Source organism: Ranitomeya variabilis, chromosome 2 (assembly GCF_051348905.1).
Source record: "Ranitomeya variabilis isolate aRanVar5 chromosome 2, aRanVar5.hap1, whole genome shotgun sequence".
NCBI lineage: Eukaryota > Metazoa > Chordata > Amphibia > Anura > Dendrobatidae > Ranitomeya > Ranitomeya variabilis.
The window spans coordinates 195,285,024-195,303,525 of record NC_135233.1 but is presented as its reverse complement, the minus strand read 5'-3'; the positions used below and the strand labels follow the sequence as shown (position 1 = coordinate 195,303,525).

The 18,502-nt window shown below is 45.9% G+C and overlaps 1 protein-coding gene across 1 annotated transcript in view; it reads left to right on the top strand.

Annotated features, from left to right (window-relative positions):
- FRMPD3 (FERM and PDZ domain containing 3) overlaps positions 1-18,502 on the top strand; it is a 371,292-nt gene that overhangs the window by 117,175 nt on the left and 235,615 nt on the right. The window contains exon 2 of the mRNA XM_077283386.1: positions 1,344-1,430. The gene's annotated coding sequence lies outside the window, so the exon portion shown is untranslated. The remainder of the gene's footprint in view (positions 1-1,343; positions 1,431-18,502) is intronic.

The following is an 18,502-nucleotide window of genomic DNA, read 5'->3' as shown; positions in this document are numbered from 1 at the left end:
CTGGTGACGCGGATAAACTTATCCTCAGAAGCAGAGGTGACTCTTGGTCTTCGTTTCCTGGGGCAGTCCTCATGTGAGCCAGTTTCTTTGTAGCGCTTGATGGTTTTTGCCACTGCACTTGGGGACACTTTCAAAGTTTGCCCAATTTTTCAGACTGACTGACCTTCATTTCTTAACGTAATGATGGCCACTCGTTTTTCTTTACTTAGCTGCTTTTTTCTTGCCATAATACAAATTCTAACAGTCTATTCAGTAGGACTATCAGCTGTGTATCCACCAGACTTCTGCACTGATGGTCCCAACCCCATTTATAAGGCAAGAAATCCCACTGATTAAACCTGACAGGGCACACCAGTGAAGTGAAAAAACCATTCCCGGTGACTACCTCTTCAAGCTCATCAAGAGAATGCCAAGAGTGTGCAAAGCAGTCATCAAAGCAAAAGGTGGCTACTTTGAAGAACTTAGAATATAAGATATAATTTCAGTTGTTTCACACTTTTTTGTTAAGTATATAATTCCACATGTGTTAATTCATAGTTTTGATGCCTTCAGTGTGAATGTACAAATTTCATAGTCATGAAAATACAGAAAAATCTTTAAATGAGAAGGTGTGTCCAAAGTTTTGGTCTGTACTGTATATACTGTATCCGAAATGCGTTGTATCTCCTCTACTTTAACTTATCAAATAAAAATATATGAAATATCATCTTTGAACGTGAGTCCTGGGAAGCGCTGCCATTCATGGTCACGGCATTGGGGGCTCAGAAAATTTGTGCTGCTTCTATCCACAGCCAGAGAACACTGACCTGGACCAGGGATTGGGATTACGCAATTTCCTCGTATATAATGTTCAGTGTATCTATTCCCATGTATTTATTTCAGTGCATATGTCTTCCAAAACTATTTACAGCCAGAAAATTAAAGCATTTGTCTATGCCAGCAAAAATCCATCAAGTTTATTATCATTTATAAATATTTACTGAAGTTTTATGGAAGTTAAATATTTAACTTCAAGAGATAAATTTGCTATTTCTATATATTTCTGTGCCGTTGCTTCATGATCGGGTTATACTGTCCTGAAATAAATTGTTAATGAAAATACAAAGTTCTCATTTTCTGCAGAACTCTATGTGCCTATAATGCTGTTCAAGTGACAAAATGATTACTCTTCTCGAAATATCATTTTTTACAGCAACGTCCAAGAAATGCATCTATGTGTTTCTATATTTAGAGTCCAAACAATATTAGGAATTTCTCCAATAGAAAAAAAAAAGGTTTCATTATCTTGTCACAAAAATACTTTTTGGAAGGTCGATAGATGAATAATCGTGCCATTTTTGCAGATCTCAGTTTCCCATCTGAGGAACAGGATGATTTCTTTGCATGGATCTTGGAGATCATGGATCAAGACAAAAGTTGCAGCATGAAAAGTAAGACTTAATTTTCTTATGATACATTTTATGCTGAACAGAAATGTTGTTGAATTTATCAGTAGATTTTATTTAGAAATACAAGGGATGATTGCAGAATTGCTGGATGCTGTGCTATTTTTTTGGATTGTTTTATGGGGCAATGAGAAAGCAAGTTGGATGTGTTACATAGATGACATTTTGGTCTACTAGAAAGATTATCCCGACAATAAAAAATGTACGATGTTCCTGCTACAATTGTATTTTATACTTACCAAGAAGCGGAGTCTATAAAAACAACATTTCGCTATTTTAAAGTGTAACTTTCATTATGCAATTTGTTTTAATTATTATAGACACTGCAAGTACATGCCGATTGGTGCGGATCCAAGGCCTTAGACCTCCACTGATCACACAAAATACTGCTCTGAAGTACACACTTTTTGCTTGTACTGAGAGAGCTGGGTGAGGGCTTAATATTGTCTATGAGTCCATCATGCAGTATGTTAAAGAAACCCATAAACAACCTAGTCAGCCCCTACAACCAGTGGCATAACTAGAATCCAATGGGGCCCAATGTGCACCAAAATTTGCACTGGGCTTCCCTCTTCATGTTGGTCAGATGTGTGAGAGCTTGTAGCATTCTAAATCCTATAAATACACAAGTATTGCCCCTCCCCTTCATTATATATTAATGTCCATCCTGGGCCCCTTCCAGTTATACATGTCCTCCATCCTGGTATATATGTCCCCCATCCTGGTATATATGTCCTCCATCCTGGTATATATGTCCCGCATGATGGTATATATTTCCCTCATCTATTATATATGTCCCCCATCCTGGTACACACATCCCCCATCCTGGTATATATATCCCCATCCTGGTATATATATCCCCATCCTGGTATATATTTCCCCATCCTGGTATATATGTCCCCCATCCTGGTATATATGTCCCCCATCCTGGTCCTGGTATATATATCCCCATCCTGGTATATATGTCCCCCATAATGGTATATATGTCCGCCATCCTGGTATACATATCCCCCATCCTGGTATATATCCCCATCCTGGTATATATATCCCCATCCTGGTATATATGTCCCCCATCCTGGTATATATGTCCCCGCTCCTGGTATATATGTCCCACATCCTGGTATATATGTCACCTATCCTGGTATATATGTCCCCCATCCTGGTCCTGGTATATATATCCCCATCCTGGTATATATGTCCCCCATAATGGTATATATGTCCGCCATCCTGGTATACATATCCCCCATCCTGGTATATATCCCCATCCTGGTATATATATCCCCATCCTGGTATATATGTCCCCCATCCTGGTATATATGTCCCCGCTCCTGGTATATATGTCCCACATCCTGGTATATATGTCACCTATCCTGGTATATATGTCCCCCATCCTGGTATATATGTCGCCCATCCTATTATATATGTCCCCATCCTGGTATATATGTCCCCCATCCTGGTATATATGTCCCCCATCCTATTATATATGTCCCCATCCTGGTATATATGTCCCCCATCCTGGTATATATGTCCTCCATCCTATTATATATGTCCTCCATCCTATTATATATGTCCTCCATCCTATTATATATGTCCCCCATCCTGACATATATGTCACCCATCCTGGTATACTGTATATGTCACCCATCCTGGTATACATGTCCTCCATCCTATTATATATGTCCCCCATCCTGGTATATATGTCACCAATCCTGGTATATATGTCCCCCTTCCTGGTACATATGTCCCCCATCCTGGCATATATGTCACCCATCCTGGTGTATATGTCCCCCATCCTGGTATATATGTCCTCCATCCTGGTATATATGTCCTCCATCCTATTATATATGTCCCCCATCCTGGTATATATGTCACCAATCCTGGTATATATGTCCCTCATCCTGGTATATATGTTCCCCATCCTGGTATACACATCCCCATCTATATATATAATTGTCTAAGGGTTTTTCCATCTGTCTGTCTGTCTGTCTGTCCTGGAAATCCCGCGTCTGATTGGTCGAGGCCGCCTGGGCCTCGACCAATCAGCGACGGGAACAGCATGGCGACGATGATGTCATAATGGAAATCCCGCGTCTCTGATTGGTCGAGGCCGCCAGGCCTAGACCAATCAGCGACGGGCACAGTATCGACGTAGATGTCATAATGGTTGCCATGGCGACGATGATGTCATAAAGGTTGCCTCGACCAATCAGCGACGGGCACAGTCTGCCGCGAATTCTGGAATCATCATTGTCCATATACTACGGGGACATGCATATTCTAGAATACCCGATGCGTTAGAATCGGGCCACAATCTAGTCCTATTATATATGTCCCCATCCTGGTACATATGTCCCTGGTCCTGCTATACATGTCGCCCATCCTGGTATATATGTCGCCCATCCTGGTATATATGTCCTCCATACTAGTATATATGTCCTCCATCCTGGTATATATATCCTCCATCCTGGTATATATGTCCCCCATCCTGGCATATATGTCCCCCATCCTGGTATACATATCCCCCATCCTGAAAAAAAAAATATTCTACTCACCTTTCTCCACTCCCACGGCTCGCAGCGTCCTCTTCTGTAGCAGCAGCAGAGGCCAGCAGCTGACATCAGCGTGAATGCTATGGTGACACATGATGGGACTGCCATGTGATGTCAATGTCTAGCACGCCGACGTCAGCTGCCAGCCAGCTGAAGGAGGCAGTGGGGTCTACGGGACCTCCTTCAGCATGGGCCTGGTCATGGTGGCACCATCTGCAGCTGCAATTGTTATGCTCCTGCATACAAGGCTTTGTGTGTGCTCTGAATACGAGACCTGCTCACTTCAGAGTGATATTATTGGGGTCTCAGGGCATAGATCCCCACCGATCTGAAGCTATTTCCAGTGTTTATAGAAAGTAAAAAAAAGTATAATGATAGTTAAACTTTAAGCACTATGGTATGGATTTATTCAGAAGACAACTTCATTGAAAAATGTCAAAGACACTTTTCTTGATACAATTAGGAGAACCCAGGTGTTCTGCAAACGTTCCATTACTGCGATATACCATCTGTTCTCTCCTTCTTTCTTTTTTTAAATCAGGTAGGATTTTAATGAAAACTTTGCTGAATATTACAAATTTTAATTTTTACATCACCAAGACACAGAACAAAACCTTTGTCCTTCCCAGCCATTTTCTTAAGAAACCAGCCAAAATACCAAGAAAAAACATGATAGAAAAAAAGTCCATTGCCATAAAAGACTAGTGGAAACAGGTTTTAACCTAGGGTTACAAAACATTACACAGATCATATCTAGAGTTTTTTGTATTACGGTCAGTTAGTTTTACAATCTTGCCTTGGTTCAGCCTTATAACGCTCAGCAAGCATAGCCGGTCATTGGATATTAGAATACAACAAGTTTTGCTACAATTTCGAGGAGGTGTGTTTATTCTGACTTTTTTGTGATCGTTGAGCAGCACTGACAATTGAGGAGATGGTGGAGTGTTGGACAACACGCACACTGCCTGTACTGTATGTGACGGAGGGGGTGTTTGCTGCCCGGCCTTAGCTCTTATTCCATGTACAGCTTTCTGAATAAAGATTTTAGTACATAAAACTCAGGGGTCGGTTTCAGGAGTACTCTATTTAAATCTCATTAGTGCACTCTCTCCCTTGATCATTATAATTCTAGCATTGTTTATAGCTCCTGGCATGTTATATATTTATTTACTTTTAATTCCTGAAACCTGAACCAGGTTTCTGATTGATTGACCCTTGATTTTCTATTTCAATTTTTTCTCTGGACTGTGTGACCTTTCCTAACTTGTCGTGCCTGCTTGACATTCCAGACTTCACCTGTTTACATCTGTGTGCTGATTCTGTCATTATTCTGCTCCTATTAATCAGACTAACTAACCAATTACTGCCAACTCGCTTCACTGGCCAGCCGCTACTTCATAAAGGCAACCTATTGCACTTTGCAGCAAAGACCAGATTAAATAATAGGAGTATGGGAGTTTGGATCAAAACTGTCCCTGAAACTCCCTTTAAGAGTTTTCAGAACCTCTCAAGTCTTACGACATTGGAATCATACAGTACTGTGTTGTATTGTTGCTGTTGTGTTGCTATGAAATAAGATTTGCCTATTAGAAGTTTGTCCTCCCTCTCTCCCTGTCTGCTTCCCCAGCTCTGCTGTAAGTAACTTCACCCTTCTTCTTCCTCATTCTGAGTATGTCAGCCATGTTATGAGGCTCATGTCTCACATTTATTGATCAAAATACTTTTTTTCACCTAACTGTGTATAACTACATGAATTCAACTTGAAAATAAAATTTCTTCTGGAATCTTCATACATGCCTCTGCAGTTGAGTCAAGCTATCTGATGAAATTACTTTGTGTGAGTACAGGTGCACAGAGACAGCCAAAAAACGGTATATCCAAAGCCGCACACTCACAGCCTAGTTATGGAGTCAGAATAGATCCCACAAACATCTCATAACAGGATCCATGTTTGTAAGATGCTAAGAATGTGCAGAAGCTTTAAATTCTTATCACTTTAAGCAAATATGTTGTCTGAATTAGGAAAGTTAATCCAAATATCCAGCTTTTCTTTCAATTTCCGGAGTAGCAGGCATTATCTTTGGAAGTATAAATTGTCACCCATAGGGTAGGTTCACACGAGTGTATAGAAAATGGTTCAGAGGTTCATCCAGGAAACCCAGTTGATATTTTTCTCCCTTGTTACCTGTTCTCACTTTTCATCCATCTTCAGTCCGTATGTAATCTTTTTTTACACCAGCAGCTATTACTATTAATAATTTACAAGACCATTTTCAGTTACCCGTGTTACAGAATTGTAATATATCTGTCAAAAACTAATTCTGCACTGTGGCTCTGTATGGGATCTGATAATTTTTGCAAAACCGAAGACTTAAAAGGGTGAGGCCGGCGTCACACTGGCGTGTTTTACGGACGTATGAGAGGCGCAGAAAATACGGATTGCATACGGTACCATGATTCTCTATGGCCCTGCTCCTATCTGCCGTATTTTACTGATCCGTATTATAAGGTCTTGTACGGCCGTAGAAAATCGCAGCATGCTGCGTTTGTCACCGTATTGCGCAAAAAAAATCGCCAATGAAAGTCTATGGGGGCGAGAAAAATACGGATTACACACGGACCAGCAGTGTGACTTGCGAGAAATACGCAGCGGTGTTCTATAGAAAAGCCGGTAATTCAATTGCCGGCTTTTTGCTATCTCCTTCACAAACCCGACATGATATGAGACATGGTAAACCATCTCATATCCCTTTTTTTTTGCATATTCCACACTACTAATGTTAGTAGTATGTATGTGCAAAATGTGGGTGCTCTAGCTTGTAAAATAAAGGGTTAAATCGCGGGGAAAAATTGGCGTGGGCTCCCGCGCAATTTTCTCCGCCAGAGTGGTAAAGCCAGTGACTGAGGGCAGATATTAATAGCCTAGAGAGGGTCCATGGTTATTGGCCCCCCTGGCTAAAAACATGATCCGATTGTCAAGTAATCTATGGCCAGGAGGTCCATGGGGCCAGAAGACCTCACCGTCTCTGTGGGAGCTCGTTGTTCTGGTGGTTTGACCAGCTCACAACTCCTGCATGCTGGCATACTTTCTCCACGATGTTCCTCAGGTGGGGATGATAAAATAGGCGCTGCAACCACTGGAAAGTTTTTTCCGGCACCAAAGTGTGCTCTTTTCAAATGCGCCTCCTTAGCCACCTGATCTATCAGAGATGAGGGAATAACCGTTTGCCATACAGGACCGAGTTCTGTTTGCAGGAATACCTTCTGGTACAGGATACCATCCCGCACCTGGAGCCTCTCCCACTGGCGTAACATCTTCAGCGCTACAGATGACATGGACCTCCTCTCGTTACGATTGGGTATTTGTTCAGACACGACCCATCGCCTCAACTGAGCTAGTTCCTGATTTTCTTGCTGCACTCGGACCCACTCATCGTGGGGCTGATCCAACAAATTCACACAGGCCTCTTCCTGTTCAATTTGCCACGCCTCTGCCATCGTCCTGGCAGTCTCTCCAAAACCTGGAACTTCCACATCTTCCAGTTCTTCATCCTGGCTGGGCGTTGGTTTGCGATAGTTCACTCGAGAGAGGGCATCTGCATGAACATTCTCGGTGCCTCTTTTACACGAAATTCTGTATTGAAACTTGGCCATTCAGGCTACCCAATGTTGTTCTAGGGCCCTTAACTTGGCAGTCTCGAGATGGGCCAGCGGATTGTTATCAGTGTGCACATGAACTTCTGAGCCAGCCAGATATTCCGCGAACTTCTCAGTCATTGGCCACACCAGCGCCAACAACTCCAGCTTAAATGAACTGTAATTTTCTGGATTCCTTTCTTTCCGAGTCATGCAAAGACCGACTGGCGTATGCGATGACGCGCTCCTTTCCATCCTGCATCTGCGATAGTACTGCCCCGAGGCCCTGCAGGCTCCCATCAGTGTGCAAGATGAACGACTGCGTGAAGTCGGCGTAGGCCAGCACAGGGGCCTCCGTCAAAGCCTTCTTCAGAGCTAAGAATGCCTCTTTCTGATGATCCCCCCACTGTATGTTCCTGATTTTGGCGCAGGGGGGCACTCCCCTCAACAACTCCTGGCGTGGATTAGCAAGGCGAGCAAAGTCTTTTGCGAAGCGTCTGAAGTATCCTGTGAGTCCCAGGAACACACGCACATCCTTCACAGTTTTTGGAGTTGGCCACTCTTGTAGCGCAGCAATGTTCTCCTGGGAAGCCCTCACCCCCTCAGCGGAGACAATGTGCCCCAAGTATTCAATCTCAGTCCGGAAGAGGTGACATTTCTGGGGTTTCACTTTCAAGCTGTACTTCTGTAGCTGACTCAGAACTTGCCCCAGTCTCTGCAGATGCTCCTCAAAGGTGGGGGCAAAGACGATGATATCATCCAAGTAAATCAAGGTGGCTTCAAAGTTCAAGTCTCCCAGACATCTCTCCATGAGTCGCTAAAATGTTTCAGGGGCGTTGGCTAGGCCAAAGGGCATCCGGTCGAACTCATACAGTCCCATCGGAAGGATGAAAGTCATCTTGGCTCGGTCTCGCTCGGATATGGGCACCTGCCAGTAGCTGCTGGCCAAGTCCAACATGGAGAAATACCTGTCATTCCCCAGTGCCGACAGGGACTCCTCTATCCTGGGCAGTGGGTATGAGTCTCGCACAGTGCAAGCATTGATCCGGCGATAGTCCACACAGAGCCGCAAGGACCCGTCCTTCTTCCTCACCAAGACTATAGGGGCAGCCCACGGGCTCTGACTCTCACGTATGACTCCCTTCTTCAACATATGTGACAGCATTCCCTTCACCTCCTGGTACATCTGTGGGGGTATTTGATGGTACCGTTCCCAGATTGGGGCCGCATCCCCGGTGGGTATCTCGTGGGTGATGGCCGTGGTACATCCAAAGTCGCCTTCATCTCTGGTGAACACCTCCCGATGTTTCCCCAGTAAGGCTTCCACCTTAGGTACCTGCTGTGGGGTAAGCTCTGAGAGCTCCGCCCTCATGCGTTCCAATATCTGTCGCCCCTCTTGCAGCAGTCTGGGGTCCAGAGCTGCCTCCACTTTGACAGTCACCAGCCATGGATCTTCTGGCCTAGCGGTCAGCTGCACCATTTCCGATGGGACCAACTCATCTGGGAGGCCCAGGACTTTGGCAACTTCACTCCTGGGGGGTAAAGTTGCATCTGTCTCCCCCAAATTCATGCAGAGCACAAGGACAGTACCGTCCCGCACGGTAGCCAGGGACCGCGCGACTAATATTCATGACGGCAGCTGGTCGACTCTGCTGGGCTCAATCTGGACTTCCACCCCTTCCAGCGGGATACCAGTTCATATAGGCAGGGGAAGGACCGTCTGTCCAGGGGGCAACACTCGATTGACAGAGGCGGGGAAGATTACTTTGCAGAGTTCCTTTCTGTAGCTGTATGCTTCCTGGACCTGGGCAGTCCATATCAGCTGTTGAAAAACCCTTTTCTGGGGCGTTTGGTTGCTCCATTGTTGTGGGAACTGTTCCGGGGACTCATTGAAAAGAAGGTTCCCGAGGTCTTTTAACACATTCATGCCAAGGGTCACGGTATGGTCTTTAGCTACTTCTCCATCCACCAATACTACTCCTCTTCTCCCAACATCTTTACCGCAGACCTCTATGTTCATCCATACCACCCCTGCGACTGGGATGGGCAAGTGATTGGCCACCATGAGTTTGATCACAGGGCCCCATTCGGGCCATAGCGCCTCCGTGAAGTGACGGCGGAAATATCCCTCAGGCATGGTGGTCACTTGTGAGCCTGTGTCCACCTGACACTGCACTGCTCTTCCATTAATTTCTGCCCAGACCAGGGGGCACGTGGAAACAAGGCTGGGAGGACTTTTACTACTTCTCTTCTGTTCTCCACACTCCGAGCGACGTCCCTCAAGCTTGGAGCCACCTAGTTTAAAGGAGGGCGCTGGGATGGTCGGCTCCGGCGGGGACACCACCGGGCGATGTGGCTGGGCTCTCCACAGGTGTAGCATGTAGGAGGGTGTCATGATTCCCCAATGGCATGGGAACATCAGAAACACAAAAATAACAGACTAGCTCTCGGGTGATGGAAACTCAAGCTGACCGTGACCTAAATCTACCACACAACTAACAGTAGCCAGGAAGCATTCCTACGGCTGCCTAGATGCCATGCGCCAGCCGGAGAACTAGCTACGCCTGGAAGAGGAAGGAACAGACCTGGCTTACCTCTAGAGAAATTCCCCAAAGATGATAGTAGCCCCCACGTATATTAACGGTGAGTTCAGAGGAAAAGACATACACAGTATGAAGGTAGATTTAGCAAAGCGAGGTCCACTTACTAGATAGAGGAAGGATACAAAAGAGGACTTCACAGTCAGCTGAAAAACCCTTTCAAAAAACCCATCCTGAAATTACTTTAAGACTCCTGTGTCAACTCATGACACAGGAGTGGCAATTTCAGTCCACAAGAGCTTCCAGTAACAGGAAATGACAAAACTGTAAACTGGACAAGAAAAACAAAACAATAAGGACAAGTGTCCACTTAGCTGATCAGCAGACTAGTAGCAGGAACATGCAACTGAATGACTCAGGTTACAATGATGACCGGCAAGGAAGTGACTGGAGAGCAAGGCTAAATAGGGAACTCCCAAAACTGATGGAAGCAGGTGAGCTGAGGCAGAAAAGCACACACAAGTCTCCAGTACCACCAGCCACCACCAAGGGATCCAAAAAGCGGATCACAACAGTACCTCCCCCTTAAGGAGGGGGCACCGAACCCTCACAAGAACCGCCAGGGCGACCTGGATGAGCCCTATGAAAGGCACGAACCAAATCCGAGGCATGAACATCAGAGGCAGTTACCCAAGAATTATCTTCCTGACCATAGCCCTTCCATTTAACCAGGTACTGGAGTCTCCGCCTGGAAATACGGGAGTCCAAGATCTTCTCTATAACGTTCTCCAATTCACCCTCAACCAGCACAGGAGCAGGAGGCCCAGCAGAAGGAACCACCGGCACCTCGTATCTCCGCAACAACGACCGATGGAACACATTATGGATAGCGAAAGATGCCGGAAGGTCCAAACGAAAGGAAACAGGATTAATAATCTCCAAAATCCTATAGGGACCGATGAACCGAGGCTTAAATTTAGGAGAAGAAACCCTCATTGGGACAAAACGGGAAGACAACCACACCAAGTCCCCAACACGAAGGCGAGGACCAACCCGACGCTGGCGGTTAGCAAACCGCTGAGTCCTCTCCTGGGACAAATTCAAATTGTCCACCACTTGTTCCCAAATCCGATACAACCGATCCACCACAGCATCTACTCCAGGACAATCCGAAGACTCCACCTGACCAGAAGAAAAACGGGGATGAAACCCCGAATTGCAAAAGAAAGGGGAAACCAAAGTGGCAGAACTGGCCCGATTATTAAGAGCAAACTCCGCCAACGGCAAAAAGGCAACCCAATCATGCTGATCCGCAGACACAAAACACCTCAAATACGTCTCCAAAGTTTGATTAGTTCGCACCGTCTGGCCATTAATCTGAGGATGGAAGGCAGACGAAAAAGACAAATCAATGCCCAACCTGGCACAGAATGCCCGCCAAAATCTAGAAACGAACTGGGTACCCCTATCAGAAACGATATTTTCAGGAATACCATGCAAGCGAACCACATTTTGAAAAAACAAAGGAACCAACTCAGACGAGGAAGGCAACTTCGGCAATGGCACCAAATGAACCATCTTAGAAAAACGGTCACACACCACCCAAATAACAGACATCCTCTGAGAGACAGGAAGATCAGAAATAAAGTCCATCGAGATGTGCGTCCAAGGCCTCTTCGGAATAGGCAAGGGCAACAACAACCCGCTAGCCCTAGAACAACAAGGCTTGGCCCGAGCACACACATCACAAGACTGCACAAAAACACGCACATCACGAGACAGAGATGGCCACCAGAAGGATCTAGCCACCAAATCCCTGGTACCAAAAATTCCAGGATGACCCGCCAGTGTAGAAGAATGAACCTCCGAGATGACTCTACTGGTCCAATCATCAGGAACAAACAGTCTACCAGGTGGACAGCGATCAGGTCTATCCGCCTGAAACTCTTGCAAAGCACGTCGCAGATCTGGGGAAATAGCGGATAATATCACCCCATCCTTAAGGATACCTGTAGGTTCCGAATCACCAGGGGAATCAGGCTCAAAACTCCTAGAAAGGGCATCCGCCTTCACATTCTTAGAACCTGGTAGATATGAGACCACAAAATTAAACCGAGAGAAAAACAACGACCAGCGCGCCTGTCTAGGATTCAGGCGCCTGGCAGACTCAAGATAAATCAGATTCTTGTGATCAGTCAAAACCACCACCTGATGTCTAGCACCCTCAAGCCAATGACGCCACTCCTCAAATGCCCACTTCATGGCCAAAAGCTCCCGATTACCGACATCATAATTTCTTTCGGCGGCAGAAAATTTTCGAGAAAAGAACGCACAAGGTCTCATCACTGAGCAATCGGAACTTTTCTGCGACAAAACCGCCCCCGCTCCGATCTCGGAAGCATCGACCTCAACCTGAAAGGGGAGAGAGACATCGGGCTGGCGCAACACAGGGGCAGACGAAAAGCAGCGCTTAAGTTCCCGAAAGGCCTCCACAGCAGCAGAGGTCCAATTGGCAACATCAGCACCCTTCTTAGTCAAATCCGTAAGAGGCTTAGCAACACCAGAAAAACCAGTTATAAATCGACGATAAAAATTAGCAAAGCCCAAGAACTTCTGAAGACCCTTTAGAGAAGTAGGCTGCGTCCAGTCACAAATAGCCCGAACCTTGACAGGGTCCATCTCAACAGAAGAAGGGGAAAAAATGTACCCCAAAAAGGAAATCTTTTGAACCCCAAAAACACACTTAGAACCCTTTACACACAGAGAATTCTCCCGCAAGACCTGAAAAACCCTCCTGACCTGCTGAACATGAGACTCCCAGTCCTCAGAAAAAATCAAAATATCGTCCAACTACACAATCATAAATTTATCCAGATATTCACGGAAAATATCATGCATAAAGGACTGAAAAACTGAAGGCGCATTAGAAAGGCCGAAAGGCATTACTAAATACTCAAAGTGGCCCTCAGGCGTATTAAATGTGGTTTTCCACTCATCCCCTTGCTTAATTCGCACCAAATTATACGCCCCACGGAGATCAATCTTGGAGAACCACTTAGCCCCCCTTATGCGAGCAAACAAATCAGTAAGCAGCGGCAACGGATACTGATATTTGACAGTAATTTTATTCAGGAGTCGATAATCAATACAAGGCCTCAGCGAGCCATCCTTTTTAGAGACAAAGAAAAACCCAGCTCCTAAAGGTGATGAAGAAGGACGAATATGTCCCTTTTCCAGGGACTCCTTAACATATTCTCGCATGGCAGCATGCTCAGGTACAGATAGGTTAAACAAACGACCCTTTGGAAATTTACTGCCTGGAATCAGATCTATGGCGCAATCACACTCTCTGTGGGGAGGGAGAGAACCAATTTTAGGCTCTTCAAAAATATCCCCAAAATCTGACAAAAATTCAGGAATCTCAGAGGGAATAGATGACGAGATAGGAACCAAAGGTATGTCCCCATGAGCCCCCCGACATCCCCAGCTTAACACAGACATAGTTTTCCAGTCCAGTACTGGGTTATGAGATTGTAACCATGGTAATCCAAGCACTAAAACATCATGTAAATTATACAACACGAGGAAGCGAATCATCTCCTGATGGTCTGGAGTCATACGCATAGTCACTTGCGTCCAGAACTGTGGTCTATTACAAGCCAGAGGTGTAGAATCAATACCCTTCAGAGGTATAGGAACTTCCAGAGGCTCCATATCAAACCCACAGCGCTTGGCGAAGGACCAATCCATGAGACTCAGAGCGGCGCCAGAGTCCACATAGGCATCCACGGTAATAACTGATAATGAACAAATCAGAGTTACAGACAGAAGAAATTTAGACTGTAAAGTGCCAATAGAAACAGACTTGTCAACCTTCCTAGTACGTTTAGAGCATGCTGATATAACATGCGCGGAATCACCACAGTAGAAGCACAAGCCATTTTTGCGCCTATAATTCTGCCGCTCGCTTCTTGACAGAATTCTCTCACATTGCATTTTCTCTGGCGTCCCTTCAGAAGATACCGCCAAATGGTGCACGGGTTTGCGCTCCCGCAAACGCCGATCAATCTGAATCGCCATTGTCATGGACTCATTCAGACCTGTGGGTGTAGGAAACCCCACCATGACATCCTTAACGGCATCAGAAAGGCCCTCTCTGAAATTTGCCGCTAGGGCACACTCATTCCACTGAGTAAGCACAGACCATTTACGAAATTTTTGGCAGTATATCTCAGCTTCATCTTGCCCTTGAGACAGGGCTATTACAGCTTTTTCAGCTTGAATCTCCAAATTAGGTTCCTCATACAGCAACCCTAAAGCCAGAAAAAACGCATCCACATTGAGCAACGCAGGATCCCCTGGTGTCAATGAAAATGCCCAATTTTGAAGGTCACCTCGCAGCAAAGAAATCACAATCTTAACCTGCTGAACAGGATCTCCAGAGGAGTGAGGTCTGAGAGAAAGGAATAATTTACAATTACATTTGAAATTCAGAAACCGAGATCTATCTCCGGAAAATACCTCTGGTGTAGGAATCTTAGGTTCAGAAATAGGAGTACGTATAACATAATCTTGTAAATTCTGAACCTTCGTAGCAAGATTATTTAAACCTGCAGCCAAACTCTGAGGGTCCATCCTTAAACCGGAGAGATCAGAGCCATTCAAGGATTAGAAGGAGAGAAAGGCAAGGCTGTAAATAGAGCAGAAATACAACTGAGCCAACTAAGTAGCAAACATGAGAGGAAAAAAAAAAATCTACAGACTTCTTTTACTCTCCTTTCTTCTGCCAATTACTTTAACAGCGGCCGGTCATACTGTCATGATTCCCCAATGGCATGGGAACATCAGAAACACAAAAATAACAGACTAGCTCTCGGGTGATGGAAACTCAAGCTGACCGTGACCTAAATCTACCACACAACTAACAGTAGCCAGGAAGCATTCCTACGGCTGCCTAGATGCCATGCGCCAGCCGGAGAACTAGCTACGCCTGGAAGAGGAAGGAACAGACCTGGCTTACCTCTAGAGAAATTCCCCAAAGATGATAGTAGCCCCCACGTATATTAACGGTGAGTTCAGAGGAAAAGACATACACAGTATGAAGGTAGATTTAGCAAAGCGAGGTCCACTTACTAGATAGAGGAAGGATACAAAAGAGGACTTCACGGTCAGCTGAAAAACCCTTTCAAAAAACCCATCCTGAAATTACTTTAAGACTCCTGTGTCAACTCATGACACAGGAGTGGCAATTTCAGTCCACAAGAGCTTCCAGTAACAGGAAATGACAAAACTGTAAACTGGACAAGAAAAACAAAACAATAAGGACAAGTGTCCACTTAGCTGATCAGCAGACTAGTAGCAGGAACATGCAACTGAATGACTCAGGTTACAATGATGACCGGCAAGGAAGTGACTGGAGAGCAAGGCTAAATAGGGAACTCCCAAAACTGATGGAAGCAGGTGAGCTGAGGCAGAAAAGCACACACAAGTCTCCAGTACCACCAGCCACCACCAGGGGAGCCAAAAAGCGGATCACAACAGGAGGGCTTCTCATCCTGGTAGCTTCACCCTCCTTTCAGGGGGCAGCTTCTCCGCCTCGCACCAAAGGGCTGGACCCTACTGCCAGAGTTCTTCTTGAGGCCGCCATTTCTTCATGGACCTGCTTAATCTCCATTCTCAGGTCCTCCACCCATTGAGGGATATTGTCTGCGGTGGTGGTTATCTCCCCACTCCGTACCCTCCCCATTGGCTCTGTCACTCCCTGCTCTTGTTCTTGCACACGTGCCTCACTGCCAACTTCGGAGAAAGTCATGTCTGGCTTCACCCGCATGCGTCTTGCAGCGCCTGTTTCCTCATTGCGTCACGCTGTCCAATCATCAGCTGATCCCTAAGCACCACATCATCTGGCCCTACACCTACACTGTCTTTCCGTCTAATACCAGTGTGGAGCTCTTGTAGGGCATTCATGAATTGGGTCACGGTCTCCCCCTCTCTTTGTACCCAGTGAAACAGTCGCATGCGAAGTTCTCCTACGTCAGTGGGGTCCCAATGCGTCTCCTCCAGTATGCGCAGCACTTTGTCTAGGGTATGTCTCTCCCGGGGAGACCTATGCATGACAGAATTCCGTGCCTCCTCCTCCAGGGCCATTAATGCACTTTCTGCCTCCAGGGCTGGTGTCATGGGGTGCATCCGCATCATTCCCCGGATATACTCCATCCAGCTCCACAGCATCACATTGCTCCCAGTGAACCTTGGAAAATTATTCAACACGGCTCCCAGAGAAATCCTAGACCTGGGAGCTTCTCCAACTGCTTGGTCTGCTCTTTCCGCATGACATCCTGCTGACTACGCCAAGTGTAATAGAGTGCAGGGTAGACTATTTCACCACGGAACAGACAGCCCAACTGTTGAGGGGGGGTTTATTAACCGGGTTCGATATTCTCCTCACAGGGAGAAAACAATAGAATATAAACTGCAGAAATAACGGTGCAAAATATATGGGAAGCAGTATAACAGTAGTAAATGGAAGTTCTAGGGAAAAACACTTATCAGTCTGATGAGGACTTGCTTGTAGGGTTGTCTTCTTCAACGTAGGCGCCGGGAAAACAGCGGCACTTGTCGTCCCTCTGTTATCCGTGAGCTGTGTAGTCTCTAGGAACCCGCAACCTGGGGTTTGAGGGGTTACTATGGTGAGTAGAGGGGATGCTAGGCAAACGGGGTCCCCTCTGCTCTAATTAGTGCTCTGCACTAAGCCGTAGGTGCTAGAGGCCACTGTCTCTGCATGGGTCACTGTCTTTGCATGGGTCAAAGTCTTTGCATGAGCGTCAGGGCGCACCTCTTCAGTCACAGCAGAGTCCGCTTTCATGTACTCACAAGATGCAGTCTTTCTGGACAATCTTCCTGTCTCAGTCCTCTGACCGGGAGCTCTCTCTCCTCCCCGGAGCACAGCTGCATGCTGTTCTGTCCGCTGTATCCGCTGCTCTCTATGCTGCACATGCTGCACACTCTGCTCTCTCAGCTGTGCACGCTGCTCTCTCTGCGGCACACTCTGATCTCTCTCTGCTGTGCACGCTGCTCTGGCCTTGGAAAGCGCGCCTCTTTTCTCTCTCAGCCCAGCTTCCTTCCTGTCCCGGCCTCTAAGTCTGCCCCCAGGGAAACCTGCTGCACAGCTAAGTGGTTCCAGGCACGGAGCAGAAAAGGCAACCCCCTTACAGTAACAAGGTCTGAATAAAGGGTTTATAGGGAACATACAGGCTGAGCACTAACCAATCCCTCTAGATCCCAGGAGTTTCCCTGGCCTTCACCCTTTAACTCCTGTAAAAGGATCTGACCTTACACAGAGGCCCCTGAGTTGGGGCAACAGAGTAGGCTGCTAGGCAGTGGAACGAGCGGCCTGAGGTTAGTCAAGAAACCATGCCCAAACAGGAACAAAAACTGCAAGGCTGAAAATGTCAAAATATGGTGTGAGGTCAGACAACGAGAATACAAAAAGGCTAAGCAAGCTTGAAAACACAGGACAGAACTAGATAAAGATTAACTATAACTGGCAGTGGAATGCGGGATTTCAGGAGCTTACATTTTGGAATCCAACCACAATTATTGTTTTTTATCAAAGCTGCCAAAATCTTATGACAAGTGTTAGAAAGGAAATAAAGCCCAGCTTTTTCATATGTCTTTGTGTAGGAGACATGGTGGAGTAAGGGCACTATTCAATTGAACACTAACTTGCACCCAATCTGTACATCCTCTGATACAGCACAATCGACAGTCACTGATGTTATTGAGTTTCTAGCAATCACATGACACACACACCTGTTATGATCTGGTGACCTTGGAGCCGCATGGGACTTTCTCAGGAGTAGGTGGAACCAGTACTGACCACAAACCCTAAACTGACACCGCAACTAGAAGTAGCTACCTAACACATCCTAGACACCTCGACACAGCCGGAGGACTAAATACCCCTATAGATGGAAATGGGAATTCTATCTTGCCTCAGAGCAGAACCCCAAAGGATAGGCAGCCCCCCACAAATATTGACTGTGAGTATTAGAGGAAAAGACACACGCAGGCAGAAATCAGGATTTAGCAAAAGAGGCCACACTAGCTAAATAGGAAAGGATAGGACAGAATACTAAGTGGTCAGTATTAAAACCCTAAAAATATCCACAGCAGATAATACAACAATTCCACCATCTAACTAAAGACATGGAATGTAAATCTGCTTCTCCTGGGAATCCAACTTGACTGAAAATATCCAAACACAGTCTAAGCTGGACAAGAAAAAACCATGAATAGCACTGAATTGTAAAGCACACAGCATGTGTGCTGT